The sequence below is a fragment of the Choloepus didactylus genome, chromosome 3 (genome assembly GCF_015220235.1).
Source record: "Choloepus didactylus isolate mChoDid1 chromosome 3, mChoDid1.pri, whole genome shotgun sequence".
NCBI classification, from domain to species: Eukaryota; Metazoa; Chordata; class Mammalia; order Pilosa; family Megalonychidae; genus Choloepus; species Choloepus didactylus.
The window spans coordinates 197200261-197214824 of record NC_051309.1 but is presented as its reverse complement, the minus strand read 5'-3'; positions in this window follow the sequence as shown (position 1 = coordinate 197214824).

Sequence of the window (14564 nt, the reverse complement as noted above, 5' to 3'; positions counted from 1 at the left end):
AGTATGTGATTTTTTTTCTTTGTGAGCTTAGAAATGGTGGAGAAGTTACTAAGTCATGGCTGTCCTTCAATAGATGGAAGAGGGAACATTGTCTACCACGATGAGCTAGCTTGGTGCAGCAGGAAGCAGCCCATGCTCCCTGCCCAGGCCCAGTTGCTATCTCTTAGTCTTGGGAATATGAGGGACTTAGTCTTCTTGGTGGACTCCTCCTTTGTTTCTTGGGGCCATAAAGACCAGTTCAAAATCACATGTCTACTTGAACTCTGATCATGGTGAGTTGAGCTCCTCAGCTGCCACCAAGTTCTGATTCCTGCTCTAGGGACACCAATGTTGGAATCCAGCCCCTCTCCTGACCCTGGTGGAAGGGGTTCCCAGCTCAGTTCTTGAACAGAGTCCAAACCTCACTGATCCCCCTCTGTGGCTGCAAACCCAGCAGCCGCTGGACAAAGGAAAGGCAGAGATTTGGTATTCAGAGGGAGAGAAAGGGAGATGCAAAGATCCAGTCACAATTTCTGAGAATTTTCTTCATGTAAAGCGTTAACAATATACACAAATGTGGTCTTTTAAAAAGACCTTGTGTTTGGGTTTATAATGTAAATATAAATAATCAGCATATCTAATTTTCACTATGTAAGTGTTAAAGTAGCAACACAAAGGCATAAATTATGAGTCAAAGTTTTCCTAAGTTAAAAGCAGCAATTGGAAAACTAATAAAATCATGTTTTATTACTGTTAATCTTTACATCTTTGGAAAAATGAGCTAAAATTATCAATATATATTCTAGAGTACTGAAAAAGAAAGTTTAGTGTTTCTACAGTTATTGTGATACCTAAAAGTTTAATAAAAGCCACCAGCTCCATGGGCAATTTTTCAGCACACTTTAAGTTCACCAAATTGGATGGCCCCATTTGTATCACTTTCACCCACACCTCTTAGTTTCTAGTGGCTGGAATGTATAGAGAAAATAAACAAAAATGAAAAACATGTTAACTCTGACCAGATACATATTTTTAAGGGAAGGGAAATCTACCATTATCAAAAGCATATATTTGTCCTAAACATTAAACATTCATGTTTAAATACCCTCAATCTGGCTTTCTGAAACTCTATAAGTAATTCACAGCCCAGATAATCACAACAATAAAACCAGCTTATTTTGCAGGCTGAATTAACTCATAATGCATTGTCTTAACTTTGAAAGTGCTTTTAGAATTCTTATATAACTTTATGCCAACAGAACTTTTTGGCCAAAATGTTGGAACCAGTGGATCTAGAAAGATAGAGCCTTGATTATCACTTCTTTCGGGCATAATTGAGAAGAATTACAGATGTATTGTTTCTTCAATGCTATGTGTAACAGGTATATACAACAAATGTACCAGTAAATGTGTGTGAAATATTCACACAAAACATAAATAAGAATGATTAGAAAGAAAGGTATTTGAGTCTAAGAGTAGAAATAAAGTCTGTCAAGTGATTCTTTCAATTTTGAAGGCTATCTCTAATATATTCAGTAGTACATATTCATATAGCTATAGGAAGGACATTTGGTTTGGCAGACAAATCGTTTGAGTGAAACTAATTCAACCTACTCCAAATTCCTAACTGCTTGCTTCGTGTCCCCATATGGTGCTTCTGCCAGCCTCCCAGCAATCAACTCATCCAAATTTGTACACATTTTCTTTTATTCCCTTTTCTTCATAACTCCTCCTTCCTCCAGTTGTCCCTATATAGATTACTGTTTCTATCCAGTCACTCAAGCAGGAAACCCATCTCATCTTCCCACATTCTTTACAGTCCAACCTCTGAATCACTGGCCTGTTCCTGAACACCCCGGGTTCCTGGCTCTGCATATACCGTTCCTTTAGCTTGATACCTACCCAAGTCAATTTTACCCTAGGAAGTACTCTTCCTTCTTCAAGGCCCGCTGCAAATGCCACCTGCTGCTGGGTCAGCATCCTTGAATTTCTCTCTGTACGCCTTTGGATTTTTTTTTTTTTTTTTTTTTTTTTTTTTTTGCATTACATCACTTTTCTCCTGTCTACATTTTATTCAGTTTCTGTGTACTATCTGTCTCTTACTGGATCATAAACTGTAGTATTTAGAGATTGGGTCTCAATTATCTTTTTTATAATAACTTTTTATTGTGGTACTATATATGCAACTCAGAATTTCCCATTTTAATCACTATGAAGTGTACATTCACGATGTGCCACCATCACCACCATCCATTACCAAATCTTTTTCTTCACCCCAAAGAGTACTACTCTGCACTCGTTAAGCAATAACTCCCTTACTCAACTTCCGACCCCCTAGTAACCTGTAAGCTACTTTGTGTATCTAGGAATTTGCATATCCCAGTTAATTTATGTAAGTGGAATCATACAATATATGTCCTTTTGTGTCTGGGTTATTTCATTCAACATGTGTCTTCAAGGTTCATCCATGTTGTAGCATGTATCAGATGATCCTTCAATATCTAAGCACAGGGCCTTATATGAATAGTTAACAAAAAAAAATATTTGTTGGTTCTAAACCTATTACAGCACAAATGTACTTTATCTGAAACCCAGAAGCTGTGAATGGGAAATCTAACAATTTTGGATTTTTAAAACAGAGGGGAAAGGCAACCAAGATTTGTTAATTATTCACTAGGGCCAGATGTGCCAGATATTTTATTGGCTCCAGATAACTGCTTTCTTGTTTCTTTTGCAAGTCGAGAATAGTTGTTTTTGTTATTCCTACTTTATAGTTCCAGATACTAAGGTTCAGAGACCTTAAGTATATATACATACATATATATCAGAGGTCAAATAACTAGTAAGTAAGGAAACTGAGCTTTGAAGTCACTTGTGTTTGACTTTAAAGAACACTGCTTTTTCCATTACACTACACAGCCATAGGTCCTGTGCTTCTTACTTTTTGTGTGAATTACCTGCAAGGTGAATACCTTTGTATTTGTTTCCTATTGCTGCTGTATAATCACCACAAATTTAGTGGCTTAAGACAACATAAATTTCTTCTCTGACAGTTCTGGCAGTGAGACATTCAAAATAAGCCTTATGGGTTAAAACCAAGGTGTCAGCAGGGCTGGTTCCTTCTGGAGGCTCTGGGGTGAATCTGTTCCTTGAGTCTCCAGCTGTTAGAGGCTGTGTGCATTCCTTGGCTCCTGGCTGCATCACCCCAACCTCTGCTTCCGGCATCACACTTTCCGCTGCCTTTGACTTCCTTGCCTTTCTCTTATAAGGGCCCCTGTGGTGATACTGGGCCCTGACAGATAACCTAGAATAATCTCCGAATCTCAACAGCCGTCATTTAATCACAGCTGCAAAATCTCTTTTGCCCTTTAAGGTAACAGATTCACAAGTTCAGGGATTAGGACTTGGGCACCTTTGGGGACCTATCACACTGGTATAACTGAAATATGTTTTAGCAAAACTAAAATTCCTCTTCAATGAAGTAGCACAGCAAACCCATTGGTCAAAAATGGGATTGAACCAGGGATTTTCAACTCGGTAAGTAGCACAGTGTAACACAGTTGAACCAACTAGCCATAAACCTTGGATGATCACGAAAAGTGTAAGTAAAATTGACATTACAAAATTTAAAGTCAGCTTCATGTTACTCCTGGCATACAACTGGTCAAAAACTCCATGGGGATGATTGTATGGTAATGTGAATATATTTCAATAAAACTGAATTTAATTTAAAAAAAAAAAAAACAAAACTCCATGGCCATTACATTTTAGAAAATTAAATTTATATTATTTAATCTACTTTGCTATTTTGTGGTGCTTTTTCAATTTACATAAATATCATATGATCAAAATTCCATACATAGATGTTCATTCACCTTTCCTGTAAGTACAGGTATTGGGTTTCTAACTTGGTCTCTTACCTGTCTGAATGGCAAATGGCCGCCTTTCTTTGTTAACTTCTTCACGTGAACTAATCGTTGGAGTCACACGTGCTAAACTGGCCATTAAAAGACTCAAAAGTCATGAGGTTTTTATCAGTCTCATCTGCAGTAATCTTAGATTGAACAGTTCTCTGGTTTATGTCAAATATTTGGCAAGGCTCTATCTTTCCTTCATAAAATAGAAATTGCTCACATGCTAATGGAAACTACCTTGTCCAGTTGTTTACCTATTCCATCAAGAACATCCTTCACCTGTTAGTGAGAAAAGACGAGAGGCATATTATCTCGTTGCTGATGAACAACCATTAGCCTTGAGAAGCAAATATACCCCCTAGTGTGTATCTACCATGTGATCCTAATAGAATTCCATTTGTGGTTTGTGGAAAAAGAAATGTTTTAGAGCCACCCCACATGTGTTTTCAAATTTCATATTAATATACATTCAGCTTCAGAGCTGCTCATTTGCTAACTGGCATGTATCCCATTTTCACATGCAATTTCTTTATGAACTGAAGAGAATATGTAGGCAGGCATCTAGCTCTTTAAAAAAATAAATTTATAGTTTTGAGCATGTACCTGAGATGTGGATGAGGACAAAATATATAGGTGGACATCTCTGCCCACCAGTGAGGTTTTATTTTTAAGCACTTATTCTAGAAAGTAATATTCTTTTCCCATGCCTGACAAGTTGAAGGCCTTCAATTCAAATTATTCTTGCTTTTCTATTTAAACACTATTCTGCTCCATAATCAGTAATATAATGACCTATCTAAAAATGCCATATATCATCAAAATTTTTGGCAGCCAAAACCTATTTGAGACCCATTATTTAGTGACAGCAGTGTATACTTGAATAAATAAACTTCATTATCTATATGCTTGAATCCATGAACATGTGTGACTGAAGAGATACAGCATATTGATTTTTCTATGGTCCTCCACTGAAACGTAGGTGGCATTACATCAGCTTACAATTTCAATGGCACGCTGCAGTTTAGAAATAAAAAATCATTATCTGGAAACCTCCCAAACCAACAGAAATATAATCATTTTTTTATCTGTGGTTATGTACTGGAAGTCAGTGGTAGAGTTTCTGTCCTCAGTGCTCTAGCTCTCTTGTTAAAATATTTAGGGAGTGCCCATGGGAAATACTATACCTAGATTGAACCTGTTTACATTAGGAAGTGAAAAATCTGTTCTTTGCATCCTGTTAGCCACAAACGCATCCTCATCTCACAGAGTCACTTCCCCTGGGGGATTAGGGAATAAAGCATTCTTCTTGTTCCTCAACACCTTCTACGGAATGCCTGAAGCCACAGGGACCTACTGCTTCAAACGTGATTACGATCTGAATTCAGCAAACTATTTTACATCATGTAACTTCAACTGCATATTAGGTGGGAATATACTAATTTGACATCTAGTAGAATCTTTTGATGATTCTGAAACAAAAGATTCCTAAACTGGAAAATATGATAACAGAATTCTCAGGATTGAAAACATTTCTTAGGTAAATAGTCACTTAAGAAATTATTTCATTTAAATTGTTTATTCATTCATTTACATTTATCGAGGTGTGCTGTTGCTTAAACACAGTCAAAGTGATGTAATGGTGAAGAAGCTATGTTCCCTACTCTCACGTAGTTGATAATTTATCTAGGAAGAAGTAAAAGACATGCTTACAAATAGCAACAAAGCAGGGTAGAAAATAACAAATGCCATAGCAGAACTGCAAATAAAGAACTATCAGGTTTCTGAGGTGGGATAATTTCAGAGAAATCTGCATGAAGAAGGGCATTTGTGGCTGAACGTAATTTAAAACAGAATAAATGCTAATTGAGTCCCTACACTGTGCGCCTGGCAGTGGTGGGCAACAGGGGAGAAAGATATTAACTAAGTGCTGCAAAGCAGAGACTAGGTCTCCCTATAACTGTGCCTAAGAGCCTCCTCCCGAATGCCTCTTTGTTGCTCAGATGTGGCCCTCTCTCTCTAGCTAAGCCAACTTGAAAGGTGAGATCACTGCCCTCCCCTCTACGTGGGATCAGACACCCAGGGGAGTGAACCTCCCTGGCAACGTGGAATATGACTCCCAGGGAGGAATGTAGACCCGGCATCGTGGGACGGAGAACATCTTCTTGACCAAAAGGGGGATGTGAAAGGAAAGGAAATAAGCTTCAGTGGCAGAGATTCCAAAAGGAGCCGAGAGGTCACTCTGGTGGGCACTCTTATGCACAATTTAGACAACCCTTTTTAGGTTCTAAAGAATTGGGGTAGCTAGCAGTAAATACCTGAAACTCAAACTACAACCCAGAACCCATGAATCTTGAAGACGATTGTATAAAAATGTAGCTTATGAGGGGTGACAATGTGATTGGGAAAGCCATATGGACCACACTCCCCTTTGTCTAGTTTATGGATGGATGAGTAGAAAAATGGGGGAAGGAAAAACAAAACAAAACAACATATTAACTAAGGCTTCATGCAAAAATTAATGAATGACACATATAAGTCTGTGACGAAGCATAAAGTTTGATACAGAGCATGGAACCAGGGGCCCTGATATAGGTTTCCCTGATTATTGGTATTTACGTTAGATGTGGACCAGCCAGAATTAGAAGAGACTGGAAAGTGGAGTGGGGAGTGGGGGTGGAAAGGATGGGCAGAATTAAAATCCAGTTTGTCCCAAGACACACATGCAGGGATAACTGGGATGATTACCATAAACATGGCTCACTTGGGCTTCATTGAATCACGGGGCTTATGACAGGGAAAAAGAACTTATGGGTGTGGAAAGATGGCCTGAAAAGGGAAAAAGTGAACTAATTGTTGATTACCATCATGAGTCAGATATTTTACATGCATTACTTAATTTAGTTCTACAATGTTCCTATTTCACAGACAAGGAAAATGAAGATTTCCAAAGTTAAATGATTTGTCTAAAATAATAGTAAGTGTATGCAATATTTCCAATGGAAAGATTAGGGTATGTCCTAGAACTAGAATGGGGCAGAGGGGGTATGTCTGCAGGGAAGCTGGACCTGGGTGGAATCACACTTATTTTATTGATAAAGAGATGAAAAGAGATTACGCTATTCTTCCAAAGCTGGAGAGCTGGATAGGGAGAGAGGATGAGAAACTTTCTGTGGGTAATTTTACATCAATGTAATGTCAACAATGGAAATCGGAGAAAGGAAACCAGATGTGAGAGAGTTTAAAAATGGAAACTTCTGACTCTGTATGGCCTCAGAATTAAGCCCCAATTCCATCAAACTCCAGAGTAGAGCTTGCCCAAGGGTCTGCTGCGAATGGATTACATATGCGCGGTGAGATATTTATCCTCTCAGCTCTCTGAGCAGAGTGGATCTTATGCCTATTCTATATGGAAAATATTGGAAAGCATTCTGTAGAATTCATTTATTTATTCACTTAAAACCTTCTTGAAAGCTACTCTGTGGTAGGTACAGGGAATACAATCAAACACAGTCAGTGCCCTTAGGGAACTCCCAGTTTTGGGGGAGATAGGAATGTTAATTATATATATGCTATATGCTATACAGCTAGCTCATCTGTGCAAAGTGTTTGGAAGGAAAAGGTCAATTGAATATTGAGATCACAGAACCTCTGGGGGAACAGGAAAATCTTTCCTGAGGTCATGACTTTTGAGTTGGCATCTGGGGGGCCCTACATAAAATCTGTGGCAAGAGGGCACACGGCCCTTTCAGGAAGGCAGAGAGGCTGGCGTGTCTTGCATTTCAGGAGTGGGGTGCAGCATGGCGACAGATGAGAATGGAGGTGTGTGGGCGGGGATGGGGTAGGGGAACAGGGGCTTTGTGTGAGCATTAAAAGGATTTAGGTCTTTATCTTAATAGCAATGGGAAGCCACTGAGTCAATGAAGGATTTTGGGTTAGTGAAGGTTTTTATTGGGAGGGACTTTGATATGTTCTGATTTTTGTTTTGAAAAGATCACTCTGTGGAGAAAATATGAACAGAGGGAGACCTTTTAGGAGGCAACTGTAGGTCCAGATTTAGGCTAGGTGATGGCAGCAGGGTTAGAGAAAGGTGTACATTTTTGAAGATACATAGGAGGCCAGGTGGAGGAGTCTGCAGGACAAGGAGGGACAAAAATCCAACTGGGTGGGGTGGGGACTGGGGGAAGTGGTGGGAGAAAAAGCTCTCCTGAGGTTTTGTCACAGGCATTCCTTGATTTAGCATAACCTACAATTTTGGCTTCTCTTACCACAGAGTCCAGTTAAAATGGTCTTCTTAACTTGTCACAACCACACCCAACATTCTCAATGCCGTTCTATATTTGTTTCAAACTCCCTGGAATTGCCTTTCCCTCCATGTTTGCATTTCAAAATTTTGTTTATTCTTTAATGTCCCAGATCAAATGCTATTTCCTGTATGAAATCTCACCCAATATGAAATAATTTCTCCTTTCCTCGGTTCATAGGGTATTCCTTGACTTTGATGATTCACCTCCATTTGTACATTTATCCCGTTTTCTTTTGTGTTTATTATTTGTGTGTCTGTCTACCTCTTCTACAAGGCTGGATAGAAAGGATCTTATACTTTTTTCCAAATATGCCAAAGCTTACAAACCAGCTGAAGTTGAACTACAGTAGTATTTTATTTTGGATTTTTAAAAAATTCTGTATTGTTTGCTAATTAATTCCACATAAAAACCCAGATTTCCAATTTCTCTGGGAAAACAAAGGCACAGCCATCAAAGCGCTCTGCTGTCTGAGTTCACCCCTGTTCTCAGCAGTCCTTATTGTGTTTCATTTACCTTACTAGCCTGGGCCCTGGAAGCTTTTGAGTTTGGGGCACTGGCCTATGCAACTCCTATAGAATTTAACAAAGTCTAACCAACCACTGCATATTGAATCATTTAATTCAGCACTGATTGTTTAGATCGTCTGAGGTAAAATGTGTCAAATAGCACTTCCAGTTTACCATCTCAGGTAAGCGGTGGAACCTTAAACTAGGGGAGGGGTCAGATAGGTGCAAGTCTATTGGGACCTCTCTGTTCTTGGGCAAACCCCCAATTTAAAATATAAAGAAATATAAATGTATGTGCAAAAAACACAGAAGGATGGATAAATTCTTGGCTGAATTAGCATAGTTTGTTTTATAATTTTTTTTGATATATGTAGTAAATTTGGGGTGGGGAGGTGGATTCTTACTGATGGAGATTGTGTTATAGACAGTTTGGTCCAGTAGAGTACTCAGGGTGGCATACACAATCTGGTGAAAGTGCATTCAATAACTTATTTTTAATAACAGAAAATTTACAGTGTAGCATTCTTACAAACGCATATCTATAATGATAGATTCAGGATATAGCATGCCTAATTTCTTGTGCACCAACAGTATTATAAAATAACCTCTATTCTAATGATATGCTCATCAAAATGATTGGAATTTAACAGTCTGTTGGTGAATAAGAAAAGAGAAAATAAAAGCCCTAAAATGGAGTAAAAAAAAAACCCAGAGGGGATCAAAGTAATTTATTTGAAATCACTGTGCATTAAGCACAGTTTCCTCTGTACTTGTTTCCCTCCCTGAAGAAAACAAAGGTATAGAAAGATATAAACAGATAATTTAACTTGAAAGGCAAAAAATAGACAAGGTATGAGTGCCTCAATGACACTGCAGAGACCAGGGGAAAAGTGCATCAAAATAGAGTCCCAGAAAATATCAAAAATTAAAGTATTTTGAGTTTTTTATCACAGAAAATTTACTTTCAAACCCAAAACTAGTTATGCAAAAATAAACCATTACAGCTTCTGTTATAAAAGACCTAATTTTTTCTTTCTCTTCTCAGAGTTTATTTCTTGGCTCTGAAAACTGATCATGATAAAAAGTATGCTGTTACAAACAATCTTCTATGGACACAATAGGGTTTGCAGGCTAGAGGGAATCCCAGCAAGTGCAAAGTTATGGCAAAATCTTTATACCCTGTGAGGTTACATAATTCTTTCAGTAATGCCCAAGGCTGCAGACATTTATATAACTTGTCCAGCTCCGGCACTGTCTCAGAGTTCATCTCGCAGGAACACAATGGCCCTAATAGTACCCATTATAGCCGCTATTCTTCTCAATTGTACAGGTACAGTGAAATTGTAGGGACGAAGCTGTGCCTTGATTGGCTGTTAAATTGCGATCAATGAGAAGTATTTGTGCCATAATTTTACAACCAAGCAAGAGTCAGTCATCCTGGTGGTAAGTCAGCATGTAGATACCATCAGCACTGAAGGGTCTCACTTGGATAACTGAACTGAATTTTCTTTAAGACAACAGGGTACAATAGAAGTGAAATTAAAAAAAAAAAAAAAAAAAAAACTGCTTGGGCATTTTTCTGCCACCTGGTTAAAAAGTAATAACATATGATCAAGGACAAGGTCCAAATAAGAATGGTGACTTCTGTCTAAATTACAGCTGAGTTTCATCAAGTTCTAAAGGAAAACTAGCACTCCTCTCCTCTAAGAGTGGGTAAAGATGACAATCAAACATGTAGAAATAATTTTTAGGGTCAGCAAACTGTTTCTGTAAAGTGCCAGATTGCAAATATATTAGGGTTTGGGGGCCATATATGGTCACTGTTGCATATTTTTATTTTTCAGCGCTTCAAAAATGCAAAAGCTAGAGTACAAAAATGGGCTGTGAGCTGGCCTCAGGGCTGTAGTTTGCTGATCCCTGATTTATAAGAATGTAGTAGTTGTGAATTTAAAAAAGTATTACCACATCTCTTTGAGCTCCTCTACAAGTCCTCTCCATCCTCCTGGAGAAATGATCTGGAGGGTATCCCTAGATTTTAGACCAATGCTTAAAAGGGCAAGCTATGTGACATGTGGCTGGATAATAAAGGCAGTCAATTGTACTTTTCCTATGGTGTTTATCTAAAGACTTTCTTGACTTTACAGAACTTGTCAATTGTTTAACTCTGTAAGGGGTCTTACAGAAAACAAGAAAACACAGCAGAAAAGAAAAGAAAAAAGAAAAGAAAAGAGAAACAATTCCTCCCAAAGCCTCCCAAAAAAGCCTTGAACACTCACTTCCAGACACACACATATGCTTACTAGATCACTCTTAACTGCATGAAGCCAGCCTGTCTACTATGATAACTGCCTCATTGTCCAAAGGAGCACTATTTGAGGATGTGCTTTATTGTAACCCTGAACTATTTCTTCCTTCCTCTCGGCTGCTTCCCAACTAACCATAACACAATTACTTGGATAGCTTGCTGTTATTTTCTCTTTACCAGAGTTATATTGCAAGAGGTATCTTTTCAGTGTTGTTACATTGAATTGCCACATTCTGGAAATTCTGTCTTTCATTTAACATTCAAGAAATGTACCCACATTTTATTCATTATGATAAGAGAAATAATAGGTAAGAATTTATTGAGTGCTTACTGTATGCTAGGCACTGTTCTAAGCACTCTATATAAGTAACTCACTTAGCCCTCACAAGAACCCGAGGTAGATACTACTATCATCCTCGTTTTACAGAAAAAGGAAGTGAGGGATAGGGACCTACCTAGTTACCTTAATTGCTCCCTCTATACCATAATACTGGTAAATAATTCTCCCTCTATACCATACTACTGGTAAGTAATTCTAAGTTCAAATAAATTTCCTATTTCCCATAAATCTAACCTTTTCGGGCCAGTTTTCTTAGCATAACTGTTTCCAGAATGGTTTTGGCCATACTCATTCAATGGATGATCCTGGTACAGTCCACAAAGATTATACCCTGGTTATATCATTATATGACTCAGAGACTGCAAACAGGTGGCCTCTAGCTGAATCTTGTCCACATCAGTATTACAGTTGGTGTTTAAAATAACTCACTTGACAACACTGAAAAATCTGGGTATTTTAATTTTTGGCTCTTCTAGAAGAATCAGAAGCTCTGGCAATCCTGGTTCTTGCATTCTGACACAGACATAATTTTCTCCATCAGCCGCCTTTATCCTGGGCTAGTGTTCTCCAGTTTGTGTCACCCCCTTAGCCCACTCCACTTATTGGCATCATCTGAGGGCTTTTGAGTTTGCAACTCCTGATAGATAGACTGCTTCTTATTTGTTCACCCAAATAAAGCACATTCTGTTGTGATTCTTCTGGAAAATGTATAGGCCTAGTCAGAGCATGCCATGTTGGAGACTTATATCCTTGTAGTATAATTTAATAACCTCCCCATGCTTTCCTTTGTACTCATCTATTTTCCCAGGCATTTACCAGCTAAGGAAGCATTTGGCAGTGTCTTAATGTGCTAGACTCTTTTCCTTTGCTGTTTTGAAGAGCTGTGTCAGCTTTCTTACTGTGTTCATGACTTGGGTAATACATATCTGCTGATATTTTCTGGTATACTTCATGGAAGTTTATAAAAGTATTGTCAGAAGCAATCATGCTTTGATTAAATAAATATGCTATTGAGGAGTTAGGTACACAATTTAAATATGGCATGAATAATTTGTTCGCATATCTGTCAACCTATTTCAGTAGCTTTAAATTGTAGATACATTTGTGGAGGCACCATCCCATTTTGCAAATTTGACAGTAATAGCCGTTTCCTGAATGTATTTGACATTATTTTCTAGATTGTTTTATGCCCATAACATTTACTGCAAACTGCTTATTACTTTATTGCTGAAAATGGCAACATGTATTTATTTAGCTTTTTATTTTAGAATCAGCAGGCTATCAGTTGCTTTATTAATCAGATCCAACCTTGAGGATTATAGCCACTGGTCTCAAGTTTATCTAATTGCTGCTGCTCAAAAACTGAGAAATCAGTAATGCAGTTATACCATCTCCCTTGAGGAATTATTGTTCCTAAGGACGTTCTCTTTGTTTTGGGGAAAAAAGAGTTTTTCGTTTTATTTTCTATTGAAAATCGTGCATAGGATGCTTTCTAAATTCTGTTTTAAGGAATTACCCTAGTGAAAGAAAAGTCTTTACACATCATATATCTTCTTCTGGTTCCTACAATTTAGAAAGGTTTTCTTTTCTTGTATTTCCAGGACTTTCCCTGGCAAGCACTGTTGCATTTGCTATAAAATTAAAACTACATTTGTTAACACACATACCATCAGTTTTATTAGCCCAGCAGAAAAGTCAATATTTCTAATTTGTTGCCTCTGGGTTCATGCCAGTTTTGTTGTTTAATAACAGCCTGACAAGGCAACATAATAAACACTAACCTTAATCTATAAAGAAGGGAAGTGAAAGTCAAAATAATAAAAAAAATTACTTGGGAACCAGAGATATGTGAAACAATTGGAAACAACAGAGTCACACCATCCAGAATTGATTTTTTTTTTTTTTTTTTAGTTTGGAAAGTAATGCACCTTAAAACATTCAGAATTTCAGAAGAGAAGCTAAATGTTTGAATCTTCTTTTCCTGTGAAACTCGAGTCCTTTTTCTCCTAAACACTGTGACACTATCCCACTTGTGCTGGTGGAAGGCCAGCAAAGTTAGGCTCCAACCCAGCTTCAGCTCTTATATTGCTCAAGTGCTTCCCTTCCTGTGCCTTGGTTTCCTCACTAGTAAAATAAGGGGTTGGTTGAGACGTAACTCTTCTACGATCAGTTCATAATTTCGATAATTCTGATACCTAAGAGTAAACAGCAAGACTATATTCACATTCATATTTTAATATATTCTTTTCAAGAAAGAAAAGAAAATGAAGGAAACAAAAAAAGAATGCATAGTGGTAAAAGATGAAAGAGTGAGAACTGCTGAAAAATGTAGATTCTATCATTCATTTCCCTTACTCCTTTGTTTAGTGTAAAAGTCATCCAGAGAAAAATACATAAAGAAAGGTGATTCCAAACTCATCCTCAAGGCCAAATTTGCCCACCAAACATATTTAGGGATATTGTCTTGTGGTTCTGCCTCTTAGCTTATCAATCACTGTGTATCAAAAAGTAATACATGACAATAACAGAACACCCACTTGCATTCTGGCCCTCACTTGTGCTCATTCATTAAAAAGAAATGATCACTGCAAAACCTGTGGTGATGAGTTGAAAAACCCACATTCAGACACTTCAGATATATAGTACCTTTTTTCTTGTGCCCAGATTCTTTTCTCTGCTGATTTTACTTATCACTGATACAACAACAATAACAAGTTTACAAGTTAGTGTATATGCTATGATGGGGAAAGACAGGCAGTGAGTGGTAGAGTTAAGCATATGTATATGTTTTGCTGAAGGACTGAATTAATTCCTCCAGTAGACTCTGACATAATGAATCAAAATAAACAACAACCAGAAGGAAAAGGAGAGGAAGGAGAAGGCAGGTCAGCTTTCATTAAAGGGCAAGGAGACAGTGGTCTCATGAACCCTATCTGGAGTCCAAGACTCATCCTCTGTTCTCCTGTAGTTCCCTTTTGCCATTAGGTACTTGGCCCTTTTAGCTTTGCTATGAAAGGGATGTTGACTATGGTGGGCAATGGGATCACTTCATTAGTTGCAACTTAAGGTTGTATAGCCTTCTTTCAGGTTGGGGAGGTAGGAAGCAGTAAAAATGAGGTAACAAAGATAAAACCAATATCTTACAAAGAAAAGGGGAGGGGACATATATTGAGATAGTAAAAGCTAGTTTGTCTTCCAACTATGTGGGCCCTGGCT